This window comes from Panthera uncia, chromosome B4 (assembly GCF_023721935.1).
Source record: "Panthera uncia isolate 11264 chromosome B4, Puncia_PCG_1.0, whole genome shotgun sequence".
Classification (NCBI taxonomy): Eukaryota; Metazoa; Chordata; class Mammalia; order Carnivora; family Felidae; genus Panthera; species Panthera uncia.
In genome coordinates this window covers 16,513,018-16,531,948 of record NC_064809.1, presented here as the reverse complement: position 1 = coordinate 16,531,948, position 18,931 = coordinate 16,513,018, and the positions used below count along the sequence as shown (strand labels likewise).

The 18,931-nt window shown below is 44.1% G+C and overlaps 1 protein-coding gene across 3 annotated transcripts in view; it reads right to left on the bottom strand.

Annotated features, from left to right (window-relative positions):
* Positions 1-18,931, bottom strand: part of CACNB2 (calcium voltage-gated channel auxiliary subunit beta 2) — a 383,493-nt gene that overhangs the window by 334,540 nt on the left and 30,022 nt on the right. The gene's annotated exons all lie outside the window — the stretch shown is intronic.

The window sequence follows — 18,931 nt, the reverse complement described above, 5'->3', positions numbered from 1 at the left end:
GAGAACCTGAAGCAGGCCCCAGGCGCTGAGCTGTCAGCACAAGGCCCGACGCGGGGCTCGAACTCACAGACTGTGAGACCATGACCTGAGCCAAAGCCAGACGCTCAACCGACTGAGCCACCCAGGCGCCCTTCAATAACATTATTTTAAGGGAAAATGTTTTTAATGTTTATTTATTTTGAGAGCGAGAGAAAGAGAAAGCATGCAAGCAGGAGTGGGGCAGAGACAGAGGGAGGGAGGAAGGGAGGGAGAGAGAGAGAGAGAGAGAGGGAGGGAGGGAGGGAGAGAGAGAGAGAGAGAGAGAGAGAGAGAGAGAGAATCCCAAACAGGCTCCACACTCAATGTGGAGTCCCACACGGGTCTCGATCTCATGACCATGAGATCATGACATGAGCCAAAATCAAGAGTCAGACGCTTAACTGACTGAGCCACTCAGGCACCCCTTAAGCGAAAATTTTAACAAGAAGCTACTTAGGTCCATTTGGTATGGACAAAGAATCCTTGAAGGTTCAAGTTGTCAAATCCACTGGGGTTTGGGTACAAAGCTAACTAAGTAATGTAGTATGCCTTTGGCCTTGTTCTCTTCACCTCTGTGTGCACCCACTGGAGGTCAGAGGAGGTGGTCTGTGGGTGGGGGAAGATGGCTACCCAGCATTCAGTTGTTTACCATCGTAGACCCTTGCCTCAAGACTATTCATTTTATTTGTGGGGCACCTGGGAGGCTCAGTCGGTTGAGTGTCCGACTTCAGCACAGGTCGTGATTTTGCGGTTCGTGCAGTTCGTGGGTTCAAGCCCTGCGTCGGGCTCTGTGCCGACAGCTCGGAGCCTGGAGCCTGCTTCGGATTCTGTGTCCCCCTCTCTCTCTGCCCCTCCCTGCTCATGCTCCGTCTCTCCCTCTCTCTCAAAAATAAGTAAGCCTTAAAAAAAATTAAAAAAAAAAAAAAGACTATTCATTCCACTTGTACCTTGTACTTCTATTAGAGAAAACTGTAATCCTTTTCACTGCAGTGGAGACGAAGTAAACTAGATTTGGAGGTACTTAATTTTCCCTGACCTTACTCAATCACTGGAACAAACATAGGATTATAAAAGAAGCAATATAACAGGGCAACTGGCCTTAAGTTCTAGTTCCTTTATCAGCTCTGTGTCACCAGACAATTCAGTAAACTTCTCAGAACCCCAGTTTCTTCATTTATAAAAAAAAGAGAGATAATAATTCTCATTCTACTTGTCTACAGGGTTATTTCAACTGTTGGATAAGAAAAGGAGCTCAAGTACTTTGCAAACAACCCAGGTACCCGGTTCTGTCATCCTTCCTCCTTCTTTTTTGCAAATTCATATATAGATTTTTAAATTTTTTTTAAAGTTTATTTATCTGGAGAGAGACACAGACAGCGCAAGTGGGGGAGGGGCAGAGAGAGACAGGCAGGAGACAGAAAATCCCAAGCCGGCTCCACACGGCCGGCCGGCACAGAGCCCGAGGCGGGGCTCTATCCCATGAACCTGAGCCATGACCTGAGCCAAAGCCAAGGGTCGGAAGCTTAACCGACTGAGCCACCCAGGCGCCCCTTCCAATTCATGTATCTCTTATATTTCTTTTCACGTTCCCTTTCACTAACTCACCTTGCGACATTATCATCATCATCCTGCGGCAGATTCGTCCTCACCAGTTAAGGAAGGCCAAGGCTACTCCCAGCGCTCACTCTTCCCACGCACTCTCCACTCTGTGGCCAGATGGGTCTTCCAAAACCAAACCTAATGATGCCGCACCCCTGCCTGAAACCCTGTAACAGTTCCCCACCACCCTCAGAGCAAACTATTTAACATGGCTTCAAGATCTGTTCTGAAACAACCCCATCTTATCTTTACTGCCTGACTCCAACACCTCAGTTTCAGTTTCTGGAACGCACCGTGCTGCCTACAAAGGTTTCCCCAGTTTTCTCCCTCCCTCACACTCCCTCCGTCCCCACCACTACCATTTCCTTAAACCCTTTACCTGGATAAATTCTATCATAAGATTTCAGTAAGACACTGCATCTTCTAAGAAGTCTTCCCTGACCACCCCCCCCCCCCCCCCCCCCACCGCCAATATAGGATTAAGTGTCCTTACCACATGGGAAAATCACTCAGATGGGTTAGATCTCAGGGGAAAATAGAGAAAACATGGCAGATGGGCAACTGTGTCCTCTCTTATTGCAAGAATAGCTGCAGGGAACATATTTGAGGTACTAGAAGCTGCTCCTGCACCATCATATTCTTGGACCCTCCGTATTGGGGAAAACCAAGGTGAATATCTCCATATTATCACATGGATCTTCCTGCCCCGGGGCCACGGGTACAAAGCCTGTGGGAGTGTCCCTTTCTGAGTTATATTTGTGGAGAGGCTACAACTCTAAAGAGTGAAGGGGCGCCTGGGTGGCTCAGTCGGTTGAGCGTCCGACTTCAGCTCAGGTCACGATCTCACGGTTCATGAGTTCGAGCCCCGCATCAGGCTCTGGGCTGATGGCTCAGAGCCTGGAGCCTGCTTCCGATTCTGTGTCTCCCTCTCTCTCTGCCCCTCCCCCGTTCATGCTCTGTCTCTCTCTGTCTCAAAAATAAATGTTAAAAAAAAAAAAAAAAAAAAAAAAGAGTGAAGAGGGTACAGGGGCACCTGGGTGGCTCAGTTGGTTGAGTGTCCAACTCTTGATTTCGGCTCAGGTCACGATCCTACGGTCTTGGGATCAAGCCCCACAGCAGGCTCTGCGCGGAGAATGGAGTCTGCTTAAGATTCTGCTCGCTCTCTCCCGCTGCCCTTTTCCCCGACTCACTCTCGCTCTCTCTCTCCCAAAGAAAAAAAAGAAGGACAAAAAAAAAAGAGTGCAGAGGATACAAACATGAATGAAACAGGCTGGGTCCTTAAGGAGCTCAAACAATAAAGGGACTTAGGAGGTGAGGAAGTAAGCCCAGGACTTCTCTGTGTGTGAGTTACCACATCCCCCACCCCCCCCCCCCACTCCCTCCACTGGCCTGAGCTTTATGAGAGCCTTACATGTGCACACACATATATACACACAGGTGTGCATACACATACTCAAAGGCACATATAAGCAGTCTCAATACACATACACACACCCCCACACACACACTTAAAACAGTCTTCAATAAGCATTTCTGAGCAGGGCTATGACCAGCTTATACAACAGCTGTGTGTAAATAAACAAAGTTGACTCCCTCTAGGTGGACTGAATAGTAAAGGCAACCCTTCTTCTAAACTCCAGCCAGAGAGGGCACGGGCCAAATTTCAAGCCCCAATTTCAGGACCTCAGGAAGCCCCTTGTAGGAGCCAACTGGTACAAATAGCACAACCCTGTGCAGCAGACAAGCCTTGCCGGGTCCCTTCTTCATCTATGGCCACTGACCCAAGATCCTGCATGCAGAGGTTTATGTGTGGTGCTCAATGTTTTCAACCCACGGTAGAAGGAAGGGTCAGTTTCCCCCACCCCCACCCCAGGGGATGAAGTGTCTTAAATTCCTGTTTTGTATTCTGTATTTTGTATTTTGTTTTGTATTTACACACATTAGGGATTCACTTTGCCTCTGCTCAACAAATGTTAATTCTTGGAGTTGAACCAAATGAGGCAAAACTCCTTATCTCCATATCTAGGGTCAGTGGTCTTTTCTTCATGTGTATAGGCACTTATCTAATGATGACTGATGCTGACCGCAGTGCTCCCTGGAATGTGTGCCCCAATCACTTGCTGCCCCATCAGTGACAAGTGCCTCTACGAAGGTCACACAGCCCTTCTTGGGTCCCCACCCAATGACTCTCATCTATGAGGGTAAGGAAACATGAAAAGATGATCAACATCACGGGTCATCAGGGAAATGCAAATCACAACGACAATGAGATATCACTCACACCTGTCAGATTGGCTACACCCAAACAACACAAGAAACAACAGGTGTTGGCGAGGATGCAGAGAAAGGGGAACCTGCGTGCACCGGTGGGAATGCAAACTGGTGTAGCCACTCTGGAAAACAGTACAGAGGTTCCTCAGAAAGTTAACAATAGAACTACCCTACAATCCCAACAATTGCACCATTAGGTATTTACCCTAAGAATACAAGAAAACTAATATGAAGGGATACCTGCACCCCGATGTTTAGAGCAGTGTTATTTATAATGGCAGAACAGTGGGAACAGCCCAAGTGTCCATCAACTGATGAATGGATAAAGAAGACGTGGTGTGTATATACATACACACACACACACACACAGACACACACACAACGGAATACTACTCAGCCATAAAAACGAATGACATCTTGCCATTTGCAACAATGTGGATGGAGCTAGAGGGTGTTATGCTAAGTGAAATAAGTCAGTCAGAGAAAGACAGATACTATATGATTTCACTCATATGGCATTTAAGAAATAAAATGAATGAGCAAAGGAAAAGAGACAGAGAGAGAGAGAGAGGCAAACCAAGAAACCAGACTCTTAACTAGAGATAACACACTGATGGTTACCAGAGGGGAGGTTGGTGGGGCATGGGTGAAACAGGTGATGGGGACTTGTGATGATCAGCAGGTGTTGTATGGGAAGTGTTGAATCACTATAGTCTATACCTGAAACTAATATTACACTGTATGTTACCCAGCTGGAATGTAAATAAAAACTTAAAAAATAAATAAAAACAAAAGCCAAGGTACTGAAACAAAAAAAGAATAAAAATAAAGAATAAAATAAAATCCAGTCAATTTCAGCCCAACCCCAGACAAGTCTGACTGGTCATTTAAGCTCCAGAGCTCCCCGTGTGGTGACGGAGGCTGCTGCCAGTCCTGCTTCGCATCCCGACTTCCCCCTGCATAGCCCGCTTCCTTTCCTACTCCCACACCCTTCCAATCATGTGGGTTCCTGCCTGCCATCTGCCTCAGAGTCCACCTCCCAGAGGCCCCCAAGTGTGACACTGACCATGGCCCCATTTCATCAACTCGTCAGCTTGTTAGGGAAGAGAACACTGTCAATAGCATAAAGCCATAGGGTCAAAACCCACGTGAATCCTTCATTTCACGTGAAGAAAAGCCTTATTCAAGGACCACAGATGGACTCCATTCACAGAAGGATGGCTCTCCTCCAACCATCTCCTCCCGTGGGGGGCCACACATGTTTTTGGCACGGGGTCAGCACGATCACCTCCATATGCACAGAGGCAGGGCGGGCGACAGGTCGTGCCAGGAGATACAGGAAAACCAAATGTAATCTCCGACTTCTAAGAATTATGCACACATAAAAATGTAATTCCCAGATAAGCGAAGTGAAGGGAAAACCCTAAGAAGAGCAAAATACTTAAACACGTGATGATATCAGGAAAGAATATTTCCATAAAGGTCTTCTTCATATGCCAGTCCTCAGCCCCAACTCTGTCTTCACCTGCGAGGGTTTTTCAGCTTGTTCAATTGTTTTGACCTAAAGATTGGGTGCATCTTGGGCACATCTGTATGGAGGGAGTGGAGGAGTTGACATCTTCTTTTGCAGGTTTCCATGTTCAGCTGCAGAGGTAAGGACAAGGCACTAGACCAAGAGACACCATTTCCTGGGGCTCTGAGTTTACACCTGACTTCAAGCAAGCTATTTTATCTTTCTGTGTCTTAGGTTCCAAATATGTGACTATCGGATGAGAGATTCTAAAGCGTCTCCAGTTAGAGGATTCTATGTTCCTTACATACTAGCAAAGCTTAAATTCTGGAAACGGAAAAAAAAAATCTACACAATGTTTAACTTGAATTTTGGGGGCAAATCAAATTAACGTGCATTTTGGGCACTTCCCAAACTCAAATAATTACTACTAAGTTTACGTGGAATCTAAGTTTAGCAACTGGACAGTTTGATTGCTTGTTGTGTATGCTGGGAACACATCCTCACAAAGAATAAATTTCCAGTTGAGTGGCACGTAAGCCAGTCATGACGTAGCAGTAAATATGAATTAAGTTCTGAATTTCCAAAGCTTCCTTTCCCATTCTCTACTATCAAAATCTGAAATCGATTGCCAGCGTGTTTGCTCAAGGTCCACATCCGAGTGCTGACGTTTAACGGAACGTGCCTACAAGTTTTCCATGAACACCGTGAACTGAACTGTCCAAAAATATGATAGGGAGGAGATCAGGGTATAGGGAAGCTGAAAACAATAGACACGTTTCTGTGCTTAGTAGGTATGTAAGAACTTAAAAGAATGATAGGGGCGCCTGGGTGGCTCAGTCAGTTGAGTGTCTGACTTTCAGCTCAGGTCTTGATTTCAGAGTTCACGAGTTTAAGCCCCACATCAGGCTGTGCACTGACAGTGGGGAGCCTGCTTGGGATTCTCTCTCTCTCTCTTTCTCTCCTTCTCTGCCCCCATCCCACTTGTGCATGCTCTTTCTCTCTGAAAATAAAGAAAGAAACTTAAAACAGTATTTTAAAAAACGATAATATCCACTGTTGATGAAAATGTGAAGAAGAATGCGGTGGCCCAGAAAGAGAAGCTGACAATACGTAACAGAAGCTTCAAAACTAGTCATATTCTCAATGCTGAAAAATTCTACTTCTAGAAATCATCTTCAGGCAATAATCTAGCAACAGTGTTTACAACCATACTGTTTTTAGTAATAGAAAAAAATGGAGACAACCCAAATGTTTTACAATAAAAAATTGTTTCAACTATGATATTACTATAAAATCACATAATTTACAGCCACTGAAAATGCTAATAGAAAATTCTGTTGTGTGAAATAGAAAAGTGTTCCTATTATTCAACTTAAGGAGGAAAACAAGGTATAAAATAATGCAAACAACATGAAATAATTTTGTGTAAACACACACACACACACAACACACACATGCACACACACACACACGCATCCAAAAAAGTATGGAAGGATACAGAAGTACAATATCTGGAAAGTTATTTGATACATGTTTACCCCCTTTCTGGGCTATATTTATTTTTGAATTCTTGTTCAGTTTTAATGTGAATTTCTGGCTAAATAATTTAGTAACTATTTTAATGGCCTATTCATAAACATTAAATTCTCATTCAAAATAAGGCCCTCAAAGCAGCAACTGAGATTATGAAATTAGCCAGTTTGAAAATATCAGAATGTTATCAAAATGTGAAAGCCCAAGATTTTCAAGAAGGAGCTACTTTGAAGAAATGTTTTTTAATAGACAATCCTTGAAAGTACATTCCTTAACCCTTTCCAGTACTAATCTGAATTCGAGTTTTATAATATGAAACACACACACACACACCCACACACACACACACTGCAGAAATCGGCCAAATGAAACACACACACACACACACACACACACACACACACACACACACTGCAGAAATCGGCCAAACCTTACCAGTGGTTATCTCGTTATATATTATCTTTCCTTCTAAAGTATGTATATATCATTTCCATGATCATAAAAAGACTACTTGCATTTAAAATACTACTCTCACAAGCCACAAGGAGATGATTAGTGATGAGATTACTTGTCTCCTTCAACTTTCTCGTATTTCCTAAATTTCCCAAATAAAGCCTCTGCTACTTTCACAATAAAAAAAAAAAAAAAAATTAGAAATACACAAACAAAATGGTCCTAAGTTTCAGTTTGGTCAATATTTTGAAGCTTTGGAAAGAATTTAAATGACAATCGGAAATCTGGGTGGTGTGTTTGTTAACTGTTTTAACAAATGGGAATGCGAAACGCGTTGTCATCAAACAGGATCTGCTGTGCACCTGCAGGGAAGGGTCATAATCCAAGCACAACCTCGCCAGACCAAGACAACTACAGCACTGCCTTCCCTCCAGCACTATTCGCCCGCCCCCACCGCTGTTGTAAGACCTTCATCGAACTCTGCTCCACGATCACATCTTGATTTTCCTGAAAAGGCAGAAACATTTTAAAAGCCGGAGATTAGGCATTTTTGCATCCTTAGCAAAAGCATTGTTCAGTCTTTATAAAGTCACTGGATTCTGGGCATGTCAGATCCAAACACTCTCACAAGACGATGCACAACATGGAGTAACTGAATGTCCTAGAGGAAAAGCTTTAAACAAAGATAATTCATTTTCTTAGAGTAAAAAACATTCCCCGAGGGCTGTTTTGCCTCTAAGAACCATACTCACTGCCTAATACAATTAAGCGTCTCCTCTAAAATATCACTTAATGATATTTAAAAACACATAAGGGGGCGCGTGGGTGGCGCAGTCGGTTGAGCGTCCGACTTCAGCCAGGTCACGATCTCGCGGTCCGTGAGTTCGAGCCCCGCGTCAGGCTCTGGGCTGATGGCTCGGAGCCCGGAGCCTGTTTCCGATTCTGTGTCTCCCTCTCTCTCTGCCCCTCCCCCGTTCATGCTCTGTCTCTCTCTGTCCCAACAATAAATAAAAAACGTTGAAAAAAAAATTAAAAAAAAAAAAAAAAAAAAAAAAACGTTGAAAAAACACATAAGAAAAATAAAAGAACCCTCTATGTCTTGAGCTTAAAAATTGTCTTCCTAAAAAGAATCTATTTTTGTTCTTACTCAACCATTTTTTTTAACGTTTATCTATTTTTGAGAGACAGAGAGACAGAGAGAGACAGAGAGTGAGTGGGGGTGGGGCAGAGAGCAAGGGAGACACAGAATCTGAAGCAGACTCCAGGCTCTGAGCTGTCAGCACAGAGCCTGACGTGGGGCTCGAACTCACAAGCGGTGAGATCATGACCTGAACCGAAGTGGGATGCTTAACTGACTGAGTCACCCAGACAATCATTTTTAAAACGCTGTCAATGCAATCGATTTCTTCTCATTGGTGGCTATTTGAATTGGATGCATCATAGCACATTCCAGCTTATCTTTACAAAATTTGGCTTACACTGTAAATTCCAAAAGTGTCAAAGCAAGACAAATGTTCAGATGAATGTATTCTCATTTAGAACCATCTAGCAGGCGCTTTTTTTTTTTTTTTTAATTTTTTTTTTCAACGTTTTTTTTTTATTTATTTTTGGGACAGAGAGAGACAGAGCATGAACGGGGGAGGGGCAGAGAGAGAGGGAGACACAGAATCCGAAACAGGCTCCAGGCTCCGAGCTATCAGCCCAGAGCCCGATGCGGGGCTCGAACTCACGGACCGCGAGATCGTGACCTGGCTGAAGTCGGACGCTTAACCGACTGCGCCACCCAGGCGCCCCGCAGGCGCTTTTAATGATAGCAAGAATACCCACTTCCAAGAATGCAATGGCACCAAGGGATTCAGACTTCCTCTCTCAGTTCGTGACTGACTCCTGGCTACTGCCCCCACCACATGGTCTTCCCATAATCCTCTCTGGCTCCCGGTGCCCAGGCTCTCTGGCCTTCCTCCTGAGTCCTAATCACCGCTGTTCATTCCACCTTCTCTGTTGGCCTGCAGGTCAAGCGTCCCTCTTCGAGGAAGCCTTCCCTGACCAAGCCGATGAGACTGGCTTCCTCCCCGGCCCCCTCCTGGCTCATGGACCCCTGTCGCCTCCTTCCCAGCACTTGTCACAGTGCCAGTACTGGTCACGAAGGGCTTCTTTTTAATTGATTAATCTTGTTCCCAGTCAAGGCAGGAAGTTCCTTGGAAGCAGGGACTGGGCATTTACTGACCATTAAAAGTCCCTAGAACATAGCCTGGTGACAGTGGTAGAAAGCTACTCCATTAATTTTGTTGATGGATTTTAATTGAAAGAACTTCATTCCAGAGAGAATTTCCATGCGGGAGACGCACTTTTAGTCAAATATACATCTGTCTCTGCCTAAAGTTCAACTCAAAGAGGGATTTCTGGAACACCTCCCATCCCCCGTTCTGTATCGCCTGACCCACTTTCTCCTTTTTCAAAGGATGTGTCCCATCACCCCTGACGTACATTTATGTGTTGACTGTCCACATTGCCCGTGTGAAAGCTTCAGGAGTGCATGATTTTGTCTGCTTTGTTCTTTGCTACATCTCAAGGACTAACAACCGTTTCTGGCACATGGGAGGCACTGAATAAAGATCTGCTGAATGAGTGAATGAATGAATGAATGAACGAACGAACTAGGCATGCAGTGAAAGCTGCATAAACCGGAATCCCACTCCCACACCCTGATTTCTACTCACGGATCATCTCTGCCCATTTGTTGGTAGCTTTTCGTCAAGGTAAAAAGATGTATTTCCATTTTCCTTTTTGTTTTCCAAATGCAAGCCACTCTGACATCAGTACTATTTCAGTTAGTATATAAAAACAAGTACCCTGCTAGAAACTGTGTCCAAAACAGTCCAAGATGCCAGAACAAATTCATTCCTTTCAACATTTCCAGGGCAACAGAGAACCCAAGATGACCTTCTGGTTCCCTTTTGCCAAAATGCATTGTAACCCTGCTCAAATAAATGCTCACCAGAAGCAGCTGAGCTCACCATATAAAAGGAATTTAAATAACACACTTCCTATCTGGAAGCACTTTGTATACAATTTAAGGAAATCTGGTTTTATTAATAAATTTTAGTTCTAACAAAATAAAACTACCAAAGGATTATTTTTTAAAAAATTTTTAATGTTTATTTCTGAGTGAGAGAGAGAGACAGACAGAGCTTGAGCAGGGGGTTGGGAGGGAGGGGGGCAGAGAGAGAGGGAGACATAGAATGCGAAGCTCCAGGCTCCAAGCTGTCAACCCCAGGCTCGAACCCACAAATCATGAGCTCATGACCTGAGCCGAAGTTGGACGCTTAACCAACTGAGCCACCCAGGATTATTTTAAATTGAGTTGGCTGCACACATTTTCAAAAGGGTGGATTTCGTACTCTGTCAATGATATCTCGATTAAAAACGCCACTTGCAGGGCACCTGGGTGGCTCAGTCAGTTAAGTGAGCCCCACGTCATGCTCTGCACTCACTGCTGAGTCTGCTTAGAATTCTCTCTCTCTCTCTCTCTCTCTGCCCTTCCCCTACTTGTGTACATGCTGATGTGCTCTCTCTCTCAAAATAAATTAATTTTTAAAAACTTTAAAAAGATCCTACTTGTGGAACAAGTATTGTGGAACTAGTCATTCATGATTAGTGTTCCTCAAAACTGTCAAGGGAATCAACAACAAGGAAAGTCTAAGAAACTATCACAGCCAAGATGAGCCTCAGGCCATATCAGGACTACTACCATATGGCATCTTGGATGGGATTCGGGAACAGGAAAAGAATTTTAAGGGAACACGGAGAAAATGTGAATACAGGACGGGCACTAGCTGGTATCGGCTCGTTAATTGTAACCAACACACCGTAAGATACTAGTAAATGCGTGAAATGGCGTGGATCATATGGGAACTCCCTGTACCCTATTCGCAATAATTCTGTAACTCTACAACTGTCTTACAATACAAACTTGATAAAGGAGAAAACTTTTCATTTCCTTTAGCCTTTGTAACTCAAGTGCTTACACTTCCATCAACCCGGAAGCTCCGGCAATAAAATCTTGGGCGTGCCATCATCTCAAGCAGGCCTGACTTCCCCCTGCAGCTTTCAACCCAAAGCGATTAAACCGCACAAGTGCAAACTGAACATCTGCTCCAGGCTGGCACTCGGGTGGGTTGACAGGGAATACAAAGACGAGTAAGATAAAATCCAGGCTTTTCTAAAAGAAAAAGGCAACACCCAAGTCACTAACCCCCATGCAGATGTTCTGTGTGATAACGGCTAACACTGGCTGAGCAATGTTTTCAGTATTTGTCATGGGATAACCCTTTTAACCCTCTGACAACCCTGTAAGGTAGGTACTATGAGGGGCGCTCGGTGCCCTAGAGGAATTAAGGAACTCTCCCCAGGATGCTGAGCTAGTGAATGACAGAGCCGGCCTTGAACCCAGGGAGTTTGGTGAAGCACTGGGACTTCTCACCACGACACCACACAGACTTCCAGAAGCACCTATCGGCATGCGTCTAGGAGAATCCCCACCACCCGGGGAGTTTCCCTAGATGGGGCAACATTTGAATTGTACCTTTAAACGGTAGGATTTTAAAAAATGGTTAGAAGGACAGGGTAGAAGGAGGGGACAGACAGCCCACAGGGGCAGAAGGGCTTGCTTATAAATGTTGCCTTGGCCACAGTTTGGAGAATGAGGTCTCGATGCTGGCATTACCTTCAGCACTTTACAGAAAACATCTCACTGAATCGTCACAACTGCACGGTGTATCTACGTTTCGCAGCGGAGGAAAGGGAGGCCTGAAGTTCCTCCCACCATCACATACTTGGCCACAAAGCACGGACTCAAATAAGGGCTGTCCGAATGCACGATCTCTCAACCACACTGCTCCTCTGCCTCTTACTAATGAAAACAATACAAGGATGTGAAATTTTGACTTGCACACCGTTTTCTCAACTACTACACATGTGTGTGATGACATAATGTAAGTGTGTGTGAGTGAGGCACAGAGATACAGACCCCCAAGATATTAATAATAATTACAACTTTAGGTGGAGGGAATTACGAGTAATTTTTATCTGCCTCTTAAGGGGTGCCTGGCAGGCTCAGTCGGTTAATCGTCTGACTTTGGCTCAGGTCACGGTCTCACAGTGCGTGAGTTTGAGCCCCGTGTCAGGCTCTGTGCTGACAGCTCAGAGTCTGGAGCCTGCTTTGGATTCTGTCTCTCCCTTTCTCTCTGCCCCTCCCCGCTCATGCTCTGTCTCTCTCTCAAAAATAAATGAACATTAAAAAAACTTAAAACAAATTTTTCTACTCTTTCAAATTTTCTCTTATGAGCACATGTGACTTTCATGCTTAGAAAAAAAGCAACGTAGCACATTATGACTGAACTCACTGCACGTTTAAATTACGTTGCTGTAAAACATTATCCGATTTTTGACTTAACATTTTTACCTCTTCCACCCACTTTTCACAAATGGTAAACAGGCATCCCAGACACAGGTGGGCCAAAGGGGAGACTGTTCCCCACCCGTGTCACCCAGGGGACCCTATCAGGGGTCTGCCATTCGGCCCTTCTCCCATATGTCTGCTCTTCCATACTAAAATCAGCCAGCACAACAGAGGCGAGCAGAGCGCTTTAAGCCTACCCACAGGTGTCACCAGGCTCTGAAAAGTCTTAGGATTCGTTTGGCTGCGGTTTCAAGTCACCCTGGAATTTCAAAACTCTGACTACCAGCCATTAAAAAACAATGGTGAGGAGAGTGGGGCCAAAGGGCTCTTTTTTCTGAAGGCTAAAAAACCTCAACAGAAGTATCAGGTGCCAAAAAGGTAAAGAGGTTTCCCCAAAGCAGGCGGGCTCACCTGTACTCACTGGATTAGGGCTACTGACTGTGAGAATGTCTCAAAGTCTTAGCTTTGCTTTCACCAGGAGGGAAGTGCTTTGGGAGCAGGGAAGGGACTCAGTGAGGTCATCTGGGTCCAGGCATTTGCTCAGATGGAGAGTTCTAGAGGGCAGCGTGCCCCTGGGTCACTGGATGCCGAAAGCAGAAAAAGAAGAAATGAGAAATGGATCCCAAAGATACCTCTGATCTCTATTTTTCGTCTTGGCTAAAAGCCTTAATGTGGATCCTGGAGGGAAAAAATGGCCCATGAGTTTTCAGGATTTGATTAGCACCTGCTCCATGCCAGACGTTTTCTTGTGGTTACCTTTATCCCTATGCCCCTACACTGCCCTGTGAGGGCAGGATATGATTTCCCCATCTTGTAGATGAGGAAACTGGAGACCAGGGAGGTTGAACCTTCATAACATCACCCGACTCGTGTGTGACCGCAGGGCCCAAGGTGAAAAGCTAGTCTTATCTGGCCCGAGGTCTTTGCATTACGTAACCCTAGCTGCCCTGGCATCGTAATGGGGGATCACTGGCTTCAGTGAAAAACGTCACTGCCCCTTGGGGGAGGCAGAGGAAATTGGAGGTACTGCCCACCTACCAAAGGCACTGAAGATTTTCATCTAGTGCATCTGATAGCAGCCCCCTGGTCCCGGAAGATGCCCCCTGTCACTCATCCTTGGGCCAATTCTGCTCCATGTGTAGACCCTTTCTCAAGGCTTGCCTGTGTCCCCTGTGGTTTCAGAGAAGCCACAGCGATGTGTCTTGTCACTCCATCCTGTTACATTTCTGTGTTGGCAAAACAGAGTATCATTCCTGTCCTTCCAGAGAGCAAAAGGCAAACGAGGCTACTAGGTTTCTAAACTACAGTCTTATATGGCCTCAGAGTTCTCCCTTGCATAAATACACAGATACACTAACTCGGAAGCCAAGAAAAGAGACTATAAATAGCCCCGGTTCCAGCCAGCAGAGGAAGCGGACCCCGTAGTCATGCCAACTTGTACATAGAAGCCTAAGGATGGATTCTTCAGGTCACCCTTTTCTTAAAGCCTAATCCATCTATATGCAAGGAGAACACCAGGAAGGACACCACCTTTGTCAGCAATGAGCTGAAAGTCTTTTTATGAAATTAGGCAATCAGAGAAAGGTAAAATTCACCGGTGAGACTCCTCGGGAAAAATGGGGAGTTTGGGGCACTTGCCTGAACTATAAGAGTTTTAATGTCATTCTTTCCTGGTGAAGTACATGTTGAACACACGCATGCCTGTGTTTACTGATAAGCAAAAGAAAATAACCAGAATGCAATAAGGCAAATACAAAGATTGAAACACCAAACGAAAACAGACTGCTAAACTAAAATACTTGGAAAAAATCCTGGAGTTCTAAATTTACAATCTGATTTGACCGTATCTTTACCCAAAGATCCTAAAAAAAAAATTTTCATAAAAAGAGGTAAATATGTACATCTCACTACGGCACGTTCAGAATAACTAGATTACAAAAAACTGTATCTGACCCCCAAAGTCCAAGTTGGATTTGACAACAATGACAATGTTATAGACTAAATGGAAGGAAGGCAGTGTTGGGGTGTGGGGTGCAGTGCGGGAAGGAAGACCAGTGTCCCCAGTTCAACTGTTGATGGGCTAATTGGGTCACCCTCCCTTTTCCCCAGGGGCACGGAGCACCCTTACTAATAATCACGGGATCAATATCAACTCTCTGCAACAATTCACAAGATCGAAAGGGCCATTACCGCACCTACCTACAAGGTCTTTCTCTCTCCAGAACTCACAGTGTGATCATCATGGTTTCTGATACTGTCATGAAAGGAGGTGGAAAAAAGCCACTGACATTTATTGCATAGGATTAAGCTGACGTCGCAAGGGAAATTTAGTCGTTCCTCAGCTGGTAAAAAACCATTCTGTAGGAAGGCCTAGAAAGTGATCGTCTGTTTACATGCATGTCTCGGCTAGAACAGAGTGGCTAAGTCTTGGTCTCTCTGACTGTCTCTCTCTGTCTGCCTGTCTGTTTTTAAAATGTCAGAGTGGGGGCGCCTGGGTGGCTCAGTCGGTTGAGCGGCTGACTTCGGCTCAGGTCACGATCTCGCGGTCCGTGACTTCGAGCCCCGCGTCGGGCTCTGGGCTGATGGCTCGGAGCCTGGAGCCTGCTTCCGATTCTGTGTCTCCCTCTCTCTCTTCCCCTCCCCCGTTCATGCTCTGTCTCTCCCTGTCTCAAAAATAAATAAACGTTAAAAAAAAAAAATTATAAAAAATAAATAAATAAATAAATAAATAAAATGTCAGAGTGAAGAGCTCCATGCTCTCTGTTTTGGCCGATCCCCCACGCCCATCCGTGCAGGGTTTGGCAGCTGAAATACCCAGGGATTCCCCCAGCGCTCCACGACCAACCTTATCCCAGCACCATTTCCCTGTGGCTCAAAGGGTCTCCGTTTCAGACGTGTTAACGGTAGCTCCTTCTGAGTCCCTATCCCCATGGCAACACCGAGGTCAGACCTTACGAACTTTGGAGCAGAAGGCGGCCGAAACAGTGATTCAGATTTCACTGATTTTTTGCTAGCTCTTACATCTCACGTACATATGCACCCTCATACCCAATCTTCTTACTTCCAGCCACAGATGTGTCTATCATCCATGCTAAATGCAACCAGAAAAAGGGAAAAGAGCCTCCACCAAATCACTATCTTTTTTGTGACCTTATCTGACCCTGAAGAAATAAACAGGAATAAAATGAATCAAAAAAGAAAGATTGTAGGGGCGCCTTGGTAGCTCAGTGGTTAAGCCTCCGACTCTTGAGCTCGGCTCAGGTCACGATCTCACGGTTCGTGGGTGTGAGCCCGCACTGAGCTCTGCATAGGCCATAGAGAGGCTACTTGAGATTCTCCCTCTCCTCTCTCTGCCCCCTCCCACTCTCCCAACAACTGACACTTTTACCTTCCTTACCCTGTTTGTACAAAGCCAAATATGCATGCGCTCATATGATTGTTTAGCAAACACTATGTCATTGTAATTGGAGGGCAGAATTTTCCTTGGCATACTAGAAATGGCTCTGATGAAGACATAGAAGGTGTTCTCACCTACAACATGCTGAATTCAGAATTCAACCCAGTCTGAAAGTGTCCGTAAAAAGCACAGGAGCAAGAACTTACCCCCCACCAAGCTAGGTTTCTGCTGTAAAAAACATGGAGGGTGGTGCTTTCTTTCTACTGGACACCAGTAATCCGAGGGGGTATTTTGTTTTTAAAAGGGCAAAAGACTGGAGCCTCCTGTCCCCTGGCAGTGCCTCTGGGCATGTATGTGAGTGGGTGTACTATAAATTGCATGTTGAGTGCACACGTGTGCACGTGTGTGCGCGTGTGTGTGTGTGTGTGTGTGTGTAGAATTCTGAAGACTTAATGAATAGGAACCTGTTAACTTTAAGGAAATGAATGTTTCCCATAAACACTTTGTTCCTAATGTTGATTTAATATTTCAGTAATTCTAACCTGTTCTCCACACATAATCCTTTTATTCTGACCCAACCTACACATCTTGTTTATTTAATATGCAACAAAGTAAACCGATAAAGGTAACTAACGAATATGTTGGGAGAGTGCAGATCTTTCAAGTTTCTGCTACTTGGAGGCCGTCAGTCAAAGGAGATGTCCCAGTACCAGACCCATGTCAATGGGAAACATAACAGCAACAGTGATTATCTGTATTTCAAACTTCACTGCGCAAATTTTGACAACAGCCAACGTGATTACATTGGGTTTAGTTTTAAGAAACATGGAAAATGGAATATTCTATAGATTTATTTAAAAGGATTTAAAAAGAAGACCCTATTTCAACCAAATAAAATAGTTTTACCAGTCTCTAGCTAAAGGTGGTTAATAGAACAGATTTAAAGGTTATTTTATTCATATGTTTCATATTAATATTTTATTTTAAAGAATTGTTATTTCACTGATGCTGTAACACTCTTCACTTTGGTTTGTGTTTCTAAATTTATATTTTTATTTTTAAAGTCTTGAAACCAAAATAAAAAGTCCCAATTCTCTACAATGAATTTGTTGTTTAAACATTTGTATTAGTTAAGGGAAAAGTGTAAAGGGCATACCCAACAAATCCAAATTGTATTTAAATTTGAATCCGTGTTAGAAAGAACAGATATCTGGTGCACACACTCCTCCACAGTGCCTGAATCATGCAAAACAGTAAAGCAAATCTAAAGTCACAAGTAAAGGTGTCTCAAATTGCCACCTTCAATGCTACTAAGATTTTACTTGTCTTGAGCGATGATAAGATTTAACAAATTTTCAAAGTATTCAAAAGGTAAACTATTATAGAACACAGTTTCAATTCAGTAACTATTACACAGTCTCTGTTTCACTCTCCAGAAGTTTCTACTAGATTTTTACTAATAAAAGTACTCATTTAATGAAGGCCATTTGAGACTCACCAACTACAGCTTTCTCTTGGCAAACTACTTCTGCTACCCCCAGTTCCCCTGAGCTTACTAATTTGCAAATATATTTGTGGTACTTTTATAGAAATGTAAAATCTAAACATTTAGAAGTCTCCATGAATTGCCACGCGTTTTCAAAACGTACAAAAATGTAACAAGACACAGCCCTACCACAGGATACAAACTTCTAAATATCAACAAAACATACAATGTCCTTGCTTTTCATGTTAAGAAATCATGTGACAGTCAACAGTCGAAAAGTATGCCTCCCCCTATTCAGAACCCCCGATTATTCATTATAGGATGCTAACTGCAACAGCAGAAAATATTAAAGAATGAACTTGACAGATTCTAAGGAACCCTAAACCCACCCAAAAAGGTTAAAACCAAACTCAATGCTCCTACGGCCTAAAGCTCTAAGGCACCTCTTCCTTAACGTGTTCCGGAATCTCTCAATCATGGATACAGCTCTTACTGTGGGTATCCTGTATGGATATACACACTGTCCTAAAACAAGTCACCGGCACGAATGTTTCATTAGCACCCTTCAAGCCAATATTTACAGAGTTTACCATGTACCGGGCTAATGTAAACCATAGGATTTGATGAAATAGCTTTCCTTCATCTACATCATTTTTTTTTTTTTCATTTCTCACAGTGGCTTCATAGGATAGGCCCTCTTAATTTGCCCATGTGAAGCTAAACTGAAACTCCTAAGGGTTAAGTCAGACAAGCAGGGAGTTTGGGAGCATGGATTTCAACTCAGGCAGTCTGACTCTGGGCTTGTAATCAAGAGTCTGGGCTTGTAATTCCCAGGCAATCCTGCCACTAAATGGCCAACATTGACGAGCTAGTCTTATACGTGTCAGTAAGTAAGCCAGACGTTGAAGGTAAAATAAAATATTCGTAGGCTCTTAGCAGAGCTAAGACATGAGTATTAAAACAAAATCGTGATAACAAAGACAGCCAGGTGTGGTGCCCTGGGCACAGGACACCGGGGTTAAAATCCTGCCTCTGCTGTCCCCTAGCTGCGGGACCTTGGGACTACTTTCTGTGAACTTCTATTTCCATTCCCTCAGAAGATGCTATACCGTTGGAAAGAAATGATATATGAAAAAAAATGCATGAAAAACTAGAAAGCATGATGCGAGTGGAATCTAAGGGGAAGAGTGAAAATTCGAG